The sequence below is a fragment of the Gopherus evgoodei genome, chromosome 2 (genome assembly GCF_007399415.2).
Source record: "Gopherus evgoodei ecotype Sinaloan lineage chromosome 2, rGopEvg1_v1.p, whole genome shotgun sequence".
NCBI classification, from domain to species: Eukaryota; Metazoa; Chordata; order Testudines; family Testudinidae; genus Gopherus; species Gopherus evgoodei.
Window position 1 is genome coordinate 61,064,554 of NC_044323.1, and position 15,897 is coordinate 61,080,450.

The following is a 15,897-nucleotide window of genomic DNA, read 5'->3' on the forward strand; positions in this document are numbered from 1 at the left end:
AAATGCGACCTTGTAGTGTGATCACATGTGCTATGTAAAGTGAATAGTGTTGTTCACCGTGAAAGAGTATAATCATTGTTCTGTAAAATGTATCTTTTTAAATACTTCTCTCCCTTTTTTCCCTCCCTTCTGCAGCTGCAAATTTTTCAAGTCTTCCTCCTCCGTCCCAAAGGCTATCTCAGTTAAGGCGGCGAAAAAAAAGACGTGAGACGAAATGTTCTCGGAAATCAATGGAAGAGCTCATCTGAATGAGTGGAAGGATGTGGTATCAAAGTACAGGAAAGATGCCAGTGAACGTGAGTAGAGGAGAGACGCTCGAGATGAGAGGTGGCGACAGGAAGATCAGAGGAGGCATGATGCAAGGCTGGGGCTGCTGTGTCATCAAACGGACATGCTCTGGCGTCTGGTGGAGCTTCAGGAACGACAGCAGGATCACAGAGTGCCGCTTCAGCCCCTGTATAACCACTCTCCCCCCTTACCATGTTCCTTAGCCTCCTCACCCACCAGACGACTAAGAACGCGTGGGGGGAGCCTCTGTGCACCCGCCCATTCCACCCCAGTGGACAGCCCAACCAAAAGGCTGTCATTATTTTGAAATTTTTTTAGTGGCCTTTTCCTTCCCTCCTATCCTCCTCCCAAACCCCACCCTGGCTACCTTGTCAGTTCTCTCCTTCTTTTTATAATTAATTAATAAAGAATATATGATTTTTAAATGAGAGTGACTTTATTTCCTTAGGAAGCAAGCAGTAATCAAAGGGGGAGGGTGGGTGGCTTACAGGGAATGAGTCAATCAAGGGGGTGGGAGGTTTCATCAAGGAGAAACAAACACAACAGGCACACCGTACCCTGGTCCGTGATGAAACTGGTTTTCAAAGCTTCTCTGATGCGCATTGCTTCCTGGTGTGCTCTTCTAATCGCCCTGGTGTCTGGCTGCGCATAATCAGTGGCTAGGTGATTTGCCTCAGCCTCCCACTCTGCCATAAAGGTCTCCCCCTTACTCTCAAAGAGATTGTGGAGCACACAGCAAGCAGCAATAACAAAGGGGACATTGGTTTGGCTGAGGTCTGAGAGAGCCAGTAATGTGTGCCAGCGCGCCTTTAAACGGCCAAATGCACATTCTACCACCATTCTGCACTTGCTCAGCCTGTAGTTGAACAACTCCTGACTTCTGTCCAGGCTGCCCGTGTATGGCTTCATGAGCCATGGCATCAGGGGGTAGGCTGGGTCCCTCAGGATAACTACAGCCATTTCAACATCCCCAACTGTTATTTTCTGGTCTGGGAAGTAATTCCCTTGCTGCAGCCATTTAAACAGAGTAGTGTTCCTGAAGATGCGAATGTAATGAACCCTTCCCAGCCATCCCACGTGGATGTTGGTGAAATGTCCCTTGTGATCCACCAGTGCTTGCAGCACCATGGAAAAGTACCCCTTGCGGTTTATGTACTGGGTGCCTTGGTGCTCCAGTGCCAAGATGGGGATATGGGTTCCGTCTATTGCCCCACCACAGTTAGGAAACCCCATTGCAGCAAAGCCATCCACTAAGACCTGCACACTTCCCAGAGTCACTACCTTTCGTAGCAGCAGCTTAATGATTGCTTTGGCTACTTTCATCACAGCAGCCCCCACAGTAGATTTGCCCACTCCAAACTGATTCCCAACTGACTGGTAGCTGTCTGGCATTGCAAGCTTCCAGAGGGCTATCGCTACTCGCTTCTCCGCTGTGAGGGCTGCTCTCATCTTGGTATTCTGGCGTTTCAGGGCAGGGGAAAGCAAGTCACAAAGTTCCATGAAAGTGCCCTTACACATGCGAAAATTTTGCAGCCATTGGGAGTCATCCCACACCTGCAACACTATGTTGTCCCACCAGTCTGTGCTTGTTTCCCGGGCCCAAAATTGGCATTCCATGGCTAAAACCTGCTCCATTACCAGCATGATCTCCAAAGTGCAGGGGCCCGCGGTTTGAGAGAATTCTGGGTCCATGTCCTCATCATTCTTGTCGCCACACTGCCGTAGCCACTTCCTCCTTGTCTGGTTTTGCAAGTCCTGCTTCAGCACGAGAATGCGCGAGGTATTTACAATGTCCATGACTGCTGTCTTGAGCTGAGCAGGCTCCATGCGTGCCGTGCTATGGCGTCTGCACAGTTCACCCAGGAAAAAAGGCGCGAAACGGTTGTCTGCTACTTGCATGGAGGGAGGAGTGAGGCTATATCCAGGATCACCCGCGACAATGTTTTTTGCCCCATCAGGCACTGGGATCTCAACTCAGAATTCCAATGGGCGAGGGAGACTGCAGGAACTATGGAATAGCTATGGGATAGCTCCCCACAGTGCAGCGCTCTGGAAATCGACACTAACCTCCGTACATGGATGCACATCGCCAAATTAATGTGCTTAGTGTGGCCGTGTGCACTCGACTTTATACAATCTGTTTTAAAAAATGGTTCCTGTAAAATAGGAATAATCCTGTGGTGTAGACATACCCTAAGAAGGTAGTTTAAAGAGACCACTGTCAAGAGGCCTTCCATTTTTTGGAACAGGAGCTGTCTAAAGACCTAGTGCTAATTAACCTAGATTTTGACAGATCCTCCCTGGTGCTCACAGATGCTTGATACTGGTTTAAGGGCTCTCCTGATGTAAGTAATTATAGAGGGATAAGGAAAGAAATCCCATACAGTGCATGGATCATCATTTTGTTCTGTGTTTGTGCCGTGCCTAGCACAATGGTGTCCTAGTCCATGACGGCTCCTGGCCTCTGACTGGGATTTCTAGGTGCTATCACAACATCAGTAATAATAATAATGATAACAACAACAATAACTATAAATAATCTAGCTATGCCAAAATACTATTAAGGGAGAAAAACTATGCTACTGTTGAAAAAAAGTGTCTTGTCATAATGCAGGGTCTAAACATACTACAGCTATCTCATTATGGGAGGTGGTTTACTGAATAGATAGACCCGCAATCATATGATCACATCATATGAAAGGAGAATACTAACTTGTTGTGGAGCCTCAACTCCACAGATCAGCAGCCATGCTGTGAAACCTAGCTCTCCCCACCACCTGATTAGTGGTCAAGAGTGTATATGTAAGCAAACAGGAAACTGGACTCTCCACCCTCAAAGCATTCTGATTGTCCAGAGAGCTGGCAGGTAATTTTGCTCCTGCTTCCTACTGCCAGCTCTCCTAGGACTGCAGAAAGAATTCAATGGGCTGTTGGAAAGGGCACGTGCAGTTGGCTGCTGGTGGGACATATCAGTCCAAGGGCTTGGCTACATTGGAGAGTTGCAGCGCAGGTGGTGGGTTTACAGCGCTGCAACTTAGTAACTGTCCACACCTGCAAGGCACATCCAGCGCTGCAACTGCCTGGCTGCAGCGCTGGCTGTACACCTGGTCTGCTTGGGGTGTAACGATTGCAGCGCTGGCGATGCAGCGCTGCTCATCAAGTGTGGCCACCAAAAGCACTGTTATTGGCCAGCCAGGGTATTAGGAGGTATCCCAGAATGCCTGCTCACAACAAACCGGAAGAATGGCTGAACTCCGAGCTCCCCTGAGATGCTTATCTAAAAAACAAACACAGCTCCTGTTTGCTGGAGCGAGCGAGTGGAGGCAAGCAGGGGAATTGCTTTGGAAGGTTCACAGCTGTTTGCTTGAAGAGAGAAGTCACACGGCAGAGGAGGAGGGGGGAGTCCATGCTGAGCAGCTGCTTATGTGGTCTGAAGGCTATTTAGGAATGCATAATTTGCATTTAGTGAATAAGAGAGGGGTGGGGGAAGGGCTCGAAATTTTTAAATTGATTGCAGGTTGGGGATGTGTATGTTTCAGTCCTTAGAACTTGCAAGGCAGGGATCTGACAGATCTAAAAATCCACTCTCTCTCTCTCCCCCACATTCCCCCTCACCCCCTCTTTTGAAAAGCATGTTGCAGCCACCTGAACGCTGGGGTAGCTGCCCACAATGCACCACTCCCAACAGCGCTGCAAATGTGGCCACACTGCAGTGCTGGTAGCTGTCAGGGTGGCCACACCGCAGCGCTTTCTCTACACAGCTGTACGAAGACAGCTGTAACTCCCAGCACTGTACAACTGTAAGTGTAGCCATACCCCAAGAGTCTGAGCTCTAGATTAGAGGGAAACAAGGCGAGGGAGCAGCCTAAACATGTGGTTTCATTGAGTAAAACAGCACCATATGCGAGATTCACCTAGAGCCCACAAACAGGAAGAAGGTATCCTGAGTGTCTTTAGAGTAGCACTGTATCTGTATCTGCAAAAAGAACAAGATCACTTGTGGCACCTTAGAGACTAATATTTATTAAAGCATAAGCTTTCGTGGGCTAAAACCCACTTCATTGGATGCATACAGTGGAACACTTTGCTGATAAAGCTGACTGTTGCTGATAACATGATTGTTTGTTACTGATAAAGGAGTTGTAGTGGCTTCTGGGTGAATATTTGCCTCTACAAAGGCCATAGGAGGGCCTTAAACCCAAGGGGCTGGGAGTTTGGAACTAGCTACCACAGCAGGGAGCTCCCACCACACTGGTGTCTAGACTACAACACGGACAAAGTTCTGTCTCAAAGAACCGAAAAATAAAAATGTGTTGTTTTCTGTTGTTAGCTTAATGCAAGTGAAAGTCCCTCTAACACTTGTTAAGATGCAGTCTAGCATGTTTTAAGGCATATTATCTGACTGGGTTGCTGCCTAGGCTACAACATAGCCAGCCAACATGCCTTTATATGTATTATCCTGTTTTAACGAGTGCTGAACTGGTTTTTCGATTGTGTTAAGCTAACTTGATGGAGAATTTTGGTTCATCAAGATAGGACCTTGTAAAGGGGAGGGAGTATGACAAAACCATTATCTTGTCCATTATTCATATTAGATATGGAGTACCATTAATGTTAAGAACAAATTATACATCTATGTAAGCCCTGCATCTTTAAAAGCAGACTGACCTGGCTTTAGGATGACACCTTCAGGCAAGACAATTCACTTGACAAGCCCAGTACAAAAGGTCATTCTCAGAAAGGAGAAGCTAAATTGGGTTGATAAGATGCAAAAGTGGAGCAGAAAAAGAGGAACTGAAATTGTTTGTTCTCAGCACTGAATACTATTCTGAATGAATTTGGGAATGGACCCTCAGATACACTTCTTCTGCATACTATTTCATTTGTTTTAATCTGATCTCCTTACAGATTTTTAATTAAACCACTTGAAACTCAGATCATTCTGGACAGGTGACAAATTTCAGCCTCTAAAAACAGGTTAATGAAGAGCATCTGTATGATGCTCTTCTCAGGATTCTCATCACAAGGGCATAAATGAAGGAGTCCTCTCTCATTAGGTGTGTCACTTAATATTAAATAAAAATAAATTACACAGGATTTATGTAGTTTGTTATAGTACTTTTTTTCCTGGTCCTAAAAAATATTGTAATTAAATCACTACAAACAGAAGAACTGACTTTGGGGTGTTGGATTAAAGTTCACTTACTCAGCAGATGAGTCTAACAAATATTTATTAAGGCAAAACACTCAAAGCAGCGATCAATTACTCACAAGTGCCAAGCTCACCAAGGTGATCTCATCACAGTCACCTGCAGCACTGGACAATACAGCTTCAATCTCTGTTACACAAATTTATTTATAACTTTTTGTTATCTTTTCTCATACAAATGTATAAGCCTCTCATGTCCATGTTAATTCTCCTCCCCCGTCAATAGAAATTTAGTATTAGTTCAAACTATTCTTTTCTAGCTTTTTATTTACTATATATTTTCTTGTTTTCCCAAATATGATTACTCTGCAATTTCTTACATATGTGCAATGCTAAACATAAATATTCTGCAATTTCTTACATGTACACAGTTCTACTTAAGCTTATGCTGTTAAACATTATCAGAACAGATTCTTAAAATCCATAGCAGGCTTCTGCCAGGCCTAAATATGCCTTCACTCCCAATACAGGCATCAGTGTGAAGATTTTATGTGCACATATTCCTAAAATGTCTAATCACATGCCTGGGATAACAGGGCAGCATATCATTTAATATGGTGATAGCTGTACCTTCATAATTGAAAAAAAGTAACAAGAGCATGACTATCAGCCCAAAGGAACAAATATGAACACCAGGGATTTCCCTACACCCCCCTGAATTTCCCCAAGCCCCCAGTTTTGTGAACTAATTACATGCAATGTTGCCAATTTAGTGATTGTTTGGAAATCTGAATTGAATTTAAAAGATTAATACACACTTTAAAAGCATATACTGTGTATGATAAAATTAATGTATCTGAAAAAGTATAATAGATTTGAAAAGTTTGAACATAGACTAGCTTCCTTATACAGCTGTTGTTTTTTATGTCAATGTGAGTGCATTCATTTTAGTGATGTTGACGAACATAGTAATTTCAAAGTATGATTTGTAAGCAAAGTCTAAATGAGCTCTCCCTGACAGCTAGTGATGAGCTGAGGGGAAAGGCTTCAGGACCAGACTGTATTTACATTCACACCTAATCTACCTAGGTATCCAGAAAACAGAGCTGCACTGCCCAAGTGATAGATTTTGGCTGGGGTTGGGTTACAAATCACTTGAATGCCCAGGTGGGTGGGTGAGGCGGAATGAAATGTTGTTATTCTTAGGGCTTGTCTATATCAGAAAGTTGCAGCGCTGGTGAGGGAGTTACAGCGCTGCAACTTAGGAGGTGTACACATCTGCAGGGCACCACCAGCGCTGCAACTCCCTGTTTGCAGCGCTGGCCGTACTCCCGTTTTGTCTCGGGTGTAGAGGATCCAGCGCTGGTGATCCAGCGCTGGTAATCAAGTATAGACACTTACCAGCGCTTTTCTTGACCTCCGTGGAATAAGCAGGTATCCCAGCATACCTGAGGAAGCCTCTGGTAATCAAGCTGGTCTCCTTCCCCAGCTTGCTCTCCCGTTCCCCGAACCCCGAGCAAGCAGGTTTCCTTCCCTGAGGTTTGCTGGGTGGTTCCGGGAACGCGAGAGCAAACCGCGGCGAAGCTGGTCTCCTTCCCCGGTTTGCTATTGCGTTCCCCGAACAAGCAGGTCTCCTTCCCTACGGTTTGCAAGGTGATTCGGGGAACGCGAGAGCAAACCGCGGCGAAGCTGGTCTCCTTTCCCGGTTTGCTCTCGCGTTCCCCGAACCCCCCTTGAAGCCGCCCAACAGCGCTGCAGTGTGGCCACATCTAACACCACTTGCAGCGCTGGTTGCTGTAAGTGTGGCCACTCTGCAGCGCTGGCCCTATACAGCTGTACTAATACAGCTGTAACAACCAGCGCTGCAAAATTTTAGATGTAGACATGGCCTTATTGTATGAGTAAAGGGCAGTAGAACTGTACTTAGCAAGAGAGAGGGCGGGGACAGGTGTTTTGTTGATGGCCTGTCTCAGTCACAAGTACTATTTGACTTGCCCCTCTCCATTGTTTAAAGACAGAGTTGATTAGGCTCTATAGATAGCACTGGTCTACAATTTCTGAGAAGTCGTCTGCTTCAGAGATAAAATGTGATATTTATTATGTATTTTGATGTGCTGAATTCAAATATGACAATTAAAACAACTGATTGGCTACTGTTTCTAAGATATTTAAGTTTTTACATTTTATGTCTATGCATATTGTGTAGATAGTAGGGTTTTAATCATAAATTGTAAACCTAGGTCTTTTCATGTGTTTATGGTTGCTTTACATGATAATATTTCACCTGTCCTGTTTATGTAACACTTTAAAAATCAGCAAAAGGGTTATATAAATAAAATTTATTATGAAACAAAAGGCAAAAAATTATTATGTACATAGTTTAGTCCTATTCAGTGTCTACTCGGCGCTTCTTGGCTTGTTTCTTGTATTCATTAAATGGAGCATCTCTTGTCACTGTCCAGCAATAGTCTGCAAGCATTGATGGGCTCCATTTGCCCTGACAGCCTGCCAGGAGATTCCACTGCTGTAGTCTGGAGCCCAACAGCTCTGCCTTACTCTTGGGTAGTTCCAAATCCCTGACAAGGTCATTCAGTTCACCTTGTGTTATGAGGTGTGGTTCAGAGGAGGAGCATGGGAGAAAATGGGGGTCCTGTGACATTGATGGTTCAGGACCAGAAGTTTCATCCTCTTCCTCTTCCTCATCTGACTCAAGTGAGAATGATTCTGGTGCATCAGGAACTGGCAGTCCTTCTCCATAGGGTACTGGGCGTATAGCTGATGGAATGTTTGGATAACAGTCCACTTTTTCTTCTTTGACACACCTTTCCCAACTGGAGGCACCATGCAGAAGTAACAATTGCTGGTATGATCTGTTGGCTCTCTCCAAATCATTGGCCCTGCAAAAGGCATAGATTTCCTTTTCCTGTTCAACCACTGGCGAAGATTTGTTGCGCAAGTGTTGCAGCATATGTGTGGGGGCCACCTCTTGTCCTGATCTCCAATTTTGCAGCCAAAATAAAGATGATAGGCTTTCTTAACCAGAGTGGTTATATTGCGCTTTTGTGATGCAAAAGTCAGATCACCACAAACATAGCAGAAGTTATCTGCACTCTTCACACAAGTACGAGGCATCTCTGTTCACTTTGGCTAAACAGGAATGTGTCCCTTTGCAAAATCAAACACTGACAAATAAGAGAGCAGGACACTGTATGATTTCTAGAGCTGATATAGGGCAATTTGTTCAGCAGAGTGATTTAAGCTTTGTTATGATTGCATCATCCATGACTTCTAGGAATAACATGATGCAATTCATATCATGTATGACGCAATACCAGCTTCAGATTGCATCATTCATTGTTTTGCCTAAAAAGCAAGTATTGTCCAAACCCAGTCATAGATTTATTCATAGATCCAGTGGAAGATGTATTTTAGTCATTTCTGGTTTAAATTGAGATCCCTTCCCTTTATAACTCACTTATCCTCCACCATTCCCAAGTCAAGGGTTGTATATACTGACCCAATAGCATATCTTGAAAACTAGAGCCAATCAACAATTTTAAGCATCATTTTCGTTCTCAGTGACCCAGAATTAGTAAAGTTGGACTACATTTATTTCAGAAGCATTTTGGCTGTAGAGCAGTGTAGTCTTTTGTTTTGTTAAGCGACCACTACAGCTGAAATCACTGATAATCTGGTTTAAGTGCTTAGACCTGCTGTAGGACAGTGTTTCTGTGGAAGTGATGGCCCAGTCGGCACTAGCAGTGAGCGTTCAGCTTAAATCATCGAGAGCTGGGTGGAACCTCAAGAGACCAACTAGCAGAGGTCACAGTGGCAGGTGGCAGCAGAAGGTGATGGCACAGGGCCATTGGCAACAGAGTGATGGAGTGAACGGTGGCACAATGAAAACAGTGGCCAGAGTGAACAGTGAGCAGCTGGAGGAACAAGCAAGGTGCCTTCTTGCCTCACATGTGAGAAGTGAACTCATGTGGGGGGAGACATAGCTCAATGGTTTGCACATTGGCCTGCTAAACCCAGGGTTATGAGCTCAGCCCTTGAGGGGGCCACTTGAGGGATTTGGGGCAAAATCAGTACTTGGTCCTGATAGTGAAGGCAGGGGGGCTGGACCTGATGACCTTTTGGGGTCCCTTCCAGATCTATGAGATAGGTATATCTCCATATATCATATCATAGGAAAGCAACTCTGAGTCTCCACTGACCAAGGACAACACCAGTGAGTGTTAATGAGGCTGTTAAGAATGCTGGAGGCACAACACAGTTCATGTGAACAAACATGGCTATTTTTATGGCTTTCTATTTAAGCAAGAGATACCACACTCTACAAACTGGAGGCCAATGTTAAGTGCATTGTCACTTGTTCATCCTGAAGTTGAACACTGGTTCCAAACAAGACCAGCAAATGCTCACTATCTTTCTGCAAGAAACTCAACTGACTGGCTAAAGCATGTGGTGCAACAGTGAAAGACTCAACAGTTGAAAAAGCAGCAAAGAGTCCTGTGGCACCTTATAGACTGACAGACGTTTTAGAGCATGAGCTTTCATGGGTGAATACCCACTTCGTCAGATGCATGTAGTGGAAATTTCCAGGGGCAGGTATATATATGCAGGCAAGCTAGAAATAATGAGGTAGTTCAATCAGGGAGGATGGGGCCCTGTTCTAGCAATTGAGGTGTGAAAACCAAGGGAGGAGAAACTGGTTTTGTAATTGGCAAGCCATTCACAGTCTTTGTTTAATCCTGAGCTCAAGGTGTCAAATTTGCAGATGAACTGAAGCTCAGCAGTTTCTCTTTGAAGTCTGGTCCTGAAGTTTTTTTTGCTGCAGGATGGCCACCTTAAGGTCTGCTATAGTGTGGCTAGGGAGATTGAAGTGTATGTGATGGCCAGTGGAGTCCTGTTGGTTTCTTTCTTGGGTTTGTCTTGCAGTAGGAGGCTTCTGGGTACACGTCTAGCTCTGTTGATCTGTTTCCTTATTTCCTCGTGCGGGTATTGTAGTTGTGAGAATGCTTGGTGGAGATTTTGTAGGTGTTGGTCTCTGTCTGAGGGGTTAGAGCAGATGCGGTTGTACCTCAGTGCTTGGCTGTAGACAATGGATCGTGTGATCTGCCTGGGATGGAAGCTGGAGGCATGAAGGTAGGCATAGCGGTCGGTAGGTTTTCGGTATAGAGTGGTGGTAATGTGACCATCACTTATTTGCACCGTGGTGTCTAGGAAGTGGACCTCCTGTGTAGATTGGTCCAGGCTGAGGTTGATGGTGGGGTGGAAGCTGTTGAAATAGTGGTGGAATTTTTCCAGAGACTCCTTCCCATGGGTCCAGATGATGAAGATGTCATCAACGTAGCATAGGTAGAGAAGCGGCGTGAGTGGACAAGAGCTGAGGAAGCGTTGTTCCAGGTTGGCCATAAAAATATTGGCATACTGTGGGGCCAACTATTTCAAATTTGATGACAATATATATCTCCAGATCAGTGGCACAGCTATGGGCACCAGCATGGCCCCACAGTATGCCAATATTTTTATGGCCATCACATACAGTCCCCAGCTAAAACCTCTCCAACGCATCATCAGGGCCCTACAACCCATCCTGGACAATGATCCCACACTTTCACAGGCCTTGGGTGGCAGGCCAGTCCTCGCCCACAGGCAACCTGCCAACCTGAAACACATTCTCACCAGTAACTGCACACCGCACCATAGTAACTCTAGCTCAGGAACCAATCCATGCAACAAACCTCGATGCCAACTCTGCCCATATATCTACACCAGCGACATCATCACAGGACCTAACCAGATCAGCCACACCATCACCGGTTCATTCACCTGCACGTCCACCAATGTAATATATGCCATCATATGCCAGCAATGCCCCTCTGCTATGTACATCGGCCAAACTGGACAGTCGCTACGGAAAAGGATAAATGGACACAAATCAGATATTAAGAATGGCAATATACAAAAACCTGTGGGAGAACACTTCAATCTCCCTGGCCACACTATAGCAGACCTTAAGGTGGCCATCCTGCAGCAAAAAAAACTTCAGGACCAGACTTCAAAGAGAAACTGCTGAGCTTCAGTTCATCCGTAAATTTGACACCTTGAGCTCAGGATTAAACAAAGACTGTGAATGGCTTGCCAATTACAAAACTAGTTTCTCCTCCCTTGGTTTTCACACCTCAATTGCTAGAACAGGGCCCCATCCTCCCTGATTGAACTACCTCATTATCTCTAGCTTGCCTGCATATATATACCTGCCCCTGGAAATTTCCACTACATGCATCTGACGAAGTCGGTATTCACCCACGAAAGCTCATGCTCCAAAACGTCTGTTAGTCTATAAGGTGCCACAGGACTCTTTGCTGCTTTTACAGATCCAGACTAACACGGCTACCCCTCTGATACTTAACAGTTGAAAAGGTGAAGAACTTTCTCACCACATTCAAAAAATGTGCATATATGGCTGATGAATGCTCCAATGCAAATGGGAATCAAGTATTAAGTCATCATGCAGACAATCTTGATGTCAGTGGTAGGTCAATAGATGCATTTCTAGATGTTCAAGTTATAGAAGACACATCAGCTGCATCTGTGACAACCCACATCTTAGAAGGGTTAAATGCTTGTCAACTGGACCCCAAACAGATGGCTGCTTGTGCATTTGATGGAGATGCAAACTTCTCTGGAAGAGATGAAGTACAAGCTTTGCTCAGAGAAAACCCTAAGCTCTCCTATACACAATGCAGAGGCCATCTACTCCAACTGCATGTACAAGCTGCAGACTCTTCAAAAGACATTTAAAAAGCTATAAATTTAACGTCTTCATTATATTCTTTTTTTCAGCAAGAGTCCAAAAAGACTGAATATCTTGGAAAATATAGAAGATACACTGGGACTGAAGTTCAAATTAGTCCAACCTGGGAAAACCCTCTGGTTTTCTCATGAGCAATCCTTGGCTGTTGTCCATTATTACTGGCTTTGGAAAGTATCTACCAGCACTGGATGGATCTAAGTAATGAGGCTGGTGGATTACTTTTGCTACTATGTTCAGAGAAGACGATTGCTGTTCTTTCTCTTGTAAGTCTACTGTTGAAACCACTTGGGTCATTAAACAATGCCATCCAGGCATCTGCTACAACAGTAGTAGATCTTTGTCCAGCAATAGAAGCTACATTTGGATCAATCAGAGAGCTATCCATTGAAAAAGTACTGGAAGAAGCAAAGACTTCAGTCCAGGAGTTGACTAATGAAGGCATTTATATTGAATCCTTAAGTGAAGGGGACAAGAAGTGTTTGTTAAGACAACTGAAAAAGTACACAGACTTGATTCTTAAAAAATCTACAGCAGCGACTTCTAGATTCTACTCAACCTCTACGTCGCATTTACAGATCTCTGTCCTATAAAACACTGACAGTTGAGTGGAGTGAGGCACTACCAGTAATGGGGCTACTATGTACTCAGGATAGAATAGAGAATTTGAACACAGAGTGGAATATCATACAACGAATGAATTAAGATTTGACTTCAACTTCTTTTTTATCATCACTAGTGGCTTGACCCGATCTTTGTGCTATGTTCCCTGGGAAGAAAGAAGTAGGAATTCATCTTTTGCTACTTCCAGTCACAACAGCTACAGCTGAGCATTCTTTTGCCCCATGGAATAGAATTTTGTGTTCGAGAAAAAATCACCTTCTGTCTGGTCATGTGAATGAACTAATGAGCATATCAGTTGAAGGAATGAAAGTACCAGACACACGAGAAGCCACCAAAGATGAATGCACTGCATTTAATAAGTTCATTAACAGAGTTGTGCAAAATTTATAAGAAGAAACCAAGAAGGATATAGACATAGTGCTTCATAGAAGGCTTGAGTTGCCAACTTTAATTTGTGTGATGGTTTTAAAACATGACTTAAATTAAATGGTCATGAAACATTTTTCAGTTTTGACTATGGTGCCATACAGCCCACTTTCACTCTCACAGTCTCACCCCTCATCGGCCCTGACACCCCCTCCTCCGTCCCCCCACAAATTTGAACATACACACCTAATTTCAATTCCTGGGGAAAACACTGATGAACACAGTTAGTTAATAATTTGTAAGACCCTGTCTGCAGTTAAAGGAACCTGGATACAACGCAGTGGTATCCGGATACAGTTTGCTTTTGTAGGGTGAAGAGACTATTGTAACACAGATTTCCTGACCCATATTAGCACAGTTTCCCATATTTAGGCCTTGTCTACACTATATAGTTTTGTCAACACAAGTCAGGTTTCATCGACAAAACAGTGGAGGTGTACACAAAACAATGCTCCTCCTGCCTTGACGAGCGGCACAGAGCTTTTTACAACAAAGTTAGAGTGATACAGTGTCAGTAAAGATACTGTGCTTGCTTATGTCACCCTAAGTGACCTCCAGGAGGTGTCTCACAATGCCTATCATGACCACTTTGGTAAGCAGTTTCTACTCTGCTGTCCTGCAGACAGGTACACAAGCATGCACCCCTGCCCCTTTAAATCCCCAAGAATTTTTGAAATTCCATTTTCTGTTTGCTCAGTGCGGACAGCTCACATCGCATCTTCCCAGCTGATGATGCTGGCTTTCCTCTGCAAACACAGTCCCGCCTGGAGTACACCAGAGTATTCATCACACTTTCCCTATATGTGATAAAGCAAAATTGCCAAGTCTAATCATTGTTCTCAAACACCGGTGCCTTGGTCATCTGCACCAGATGGACATATTCCAAAGGATCTCCTGTATGGAGAAATTCCAGATGCTCCAGGGCCCCTGGGCCAACTTAGGCTCAAGTTCAAAGATGTTTGCAAAAGGGAATTGAAAACTTGCAGCATTGACACTACAAGCGGGGAAGATGCAGCTAGCAAGAGCACATGCTGGAGGGCTGGTCTGCACCAAGGTGTCAAATAGGATGAAGAGAGGTGGTTGAGAAAAAGGAAAGGAAATAGGGAAGTACAGCAGGCCTCAAGTGCTAGTAGTGTATTAGTTCACCTTCTGGCTCAGCATCTTACACCCGCATTATCTGCGGCAAGGACTGTTGCTAGAGAATTGGACTTATTAGTCACTTGCAATACTGAAGCATAACACACAGTAACTGAATTGCTTCAGCACTTACACCACTGTCTTTTGAAATGAACAGCTGCCATTCATTCCCTACACTCATACGCAGGGTGCCCAGTGTGACAGTCTGTATCCCTATATTCACTCTTTTTATAAAACTATAATGGATTTTGTACAAAGTATGCCTTGTGACATCATTTGAAAACTCATAATTGCTCATCATTATTGTCCTGGTAAAATATGTGTGGCAACATTGTATGTAAAGTTATAAGATTCCACTGTAAACATTACTGAAACACATTCCAAGTTTAGAAAAGCAGACACAAACCTGTTCCTCAAAGACAAAAGGCAAACTAACGCCTCAGCCAGCTGTCAACAAAATCAAACAGATTATTATCTAGTTAAGCAGCCATACTTTAGCAGGAAAAGTGTGTATGTGAGAAATTTACATCTTGGCAAAGGAGGAGGAAAAGATATAAAAATGGGGAACAGATGCCTCAAATGACTCCTCCTTTTTTCTCTGCCCATGGCATCAACAACTACTGAGAAGAAGGAAATTAACACCGAACTGGGGCAGGGGTCCTGGCTGAAAGGATTCCAGTTGTAAGAGTGCTAAAGCATGTGGTGAGAGAAATATTCTGCTTTGAATTCAGTTAACTTGTTAAATTAGGTGTTAGTTGCATTTCATCTTTTATTTTTTTGTAATCAATGCTGATTTTTATGCCTCATTACTTGTAATTACTTAAAATCTATCTTTCTGTAGTCAATACAATTGTATTATTGTTTTAACTAAACCAGTATGTGTTTGGACTGAGGTGTTTGGGAAATTTCATTTGGGATAGCAAGACTTGTGCATATAATTTTCTATTAATGAAATGACAGACTTTACATGAGCTTGTGTTGTCCAGAAGGACAAGTACAAGACGTATATCACTGGGGGAAAGTCTGGGACTGGGAGTTTGCTAGTGTTGCCCTGTAGTGTAATTCATGGGTGACTGGTTATAGCACTCATACAATATAGCAGGGAATGATTTACATGCTGGCGGCTGTGTCTGAACTGACCAGGAGTTGTTGCTCTCACAGCAAAGCACTCCAGGTTGGAGAACTGAGAGGACACACACAGCTGTCCATCAGTCCACATTGTACCCTGGGTAATGTCACACCCAGTATCTAAACTTTCCATGCAACAGACCATCCTCCCTGGCCTTCTCCCTGCTAGGCTGTACTCACCATGGCTTGAGCTGCAAAATGGTGCTATAATGAGCACTCCAAAGCTGAAGTGACAATTAGCATTTCTTATTAAAGATATTTATGGCGATAATGTAAGGGAGTTTTAAGACTTATCTTTCCCTTTCCACCGTTATTGTAAATCTAA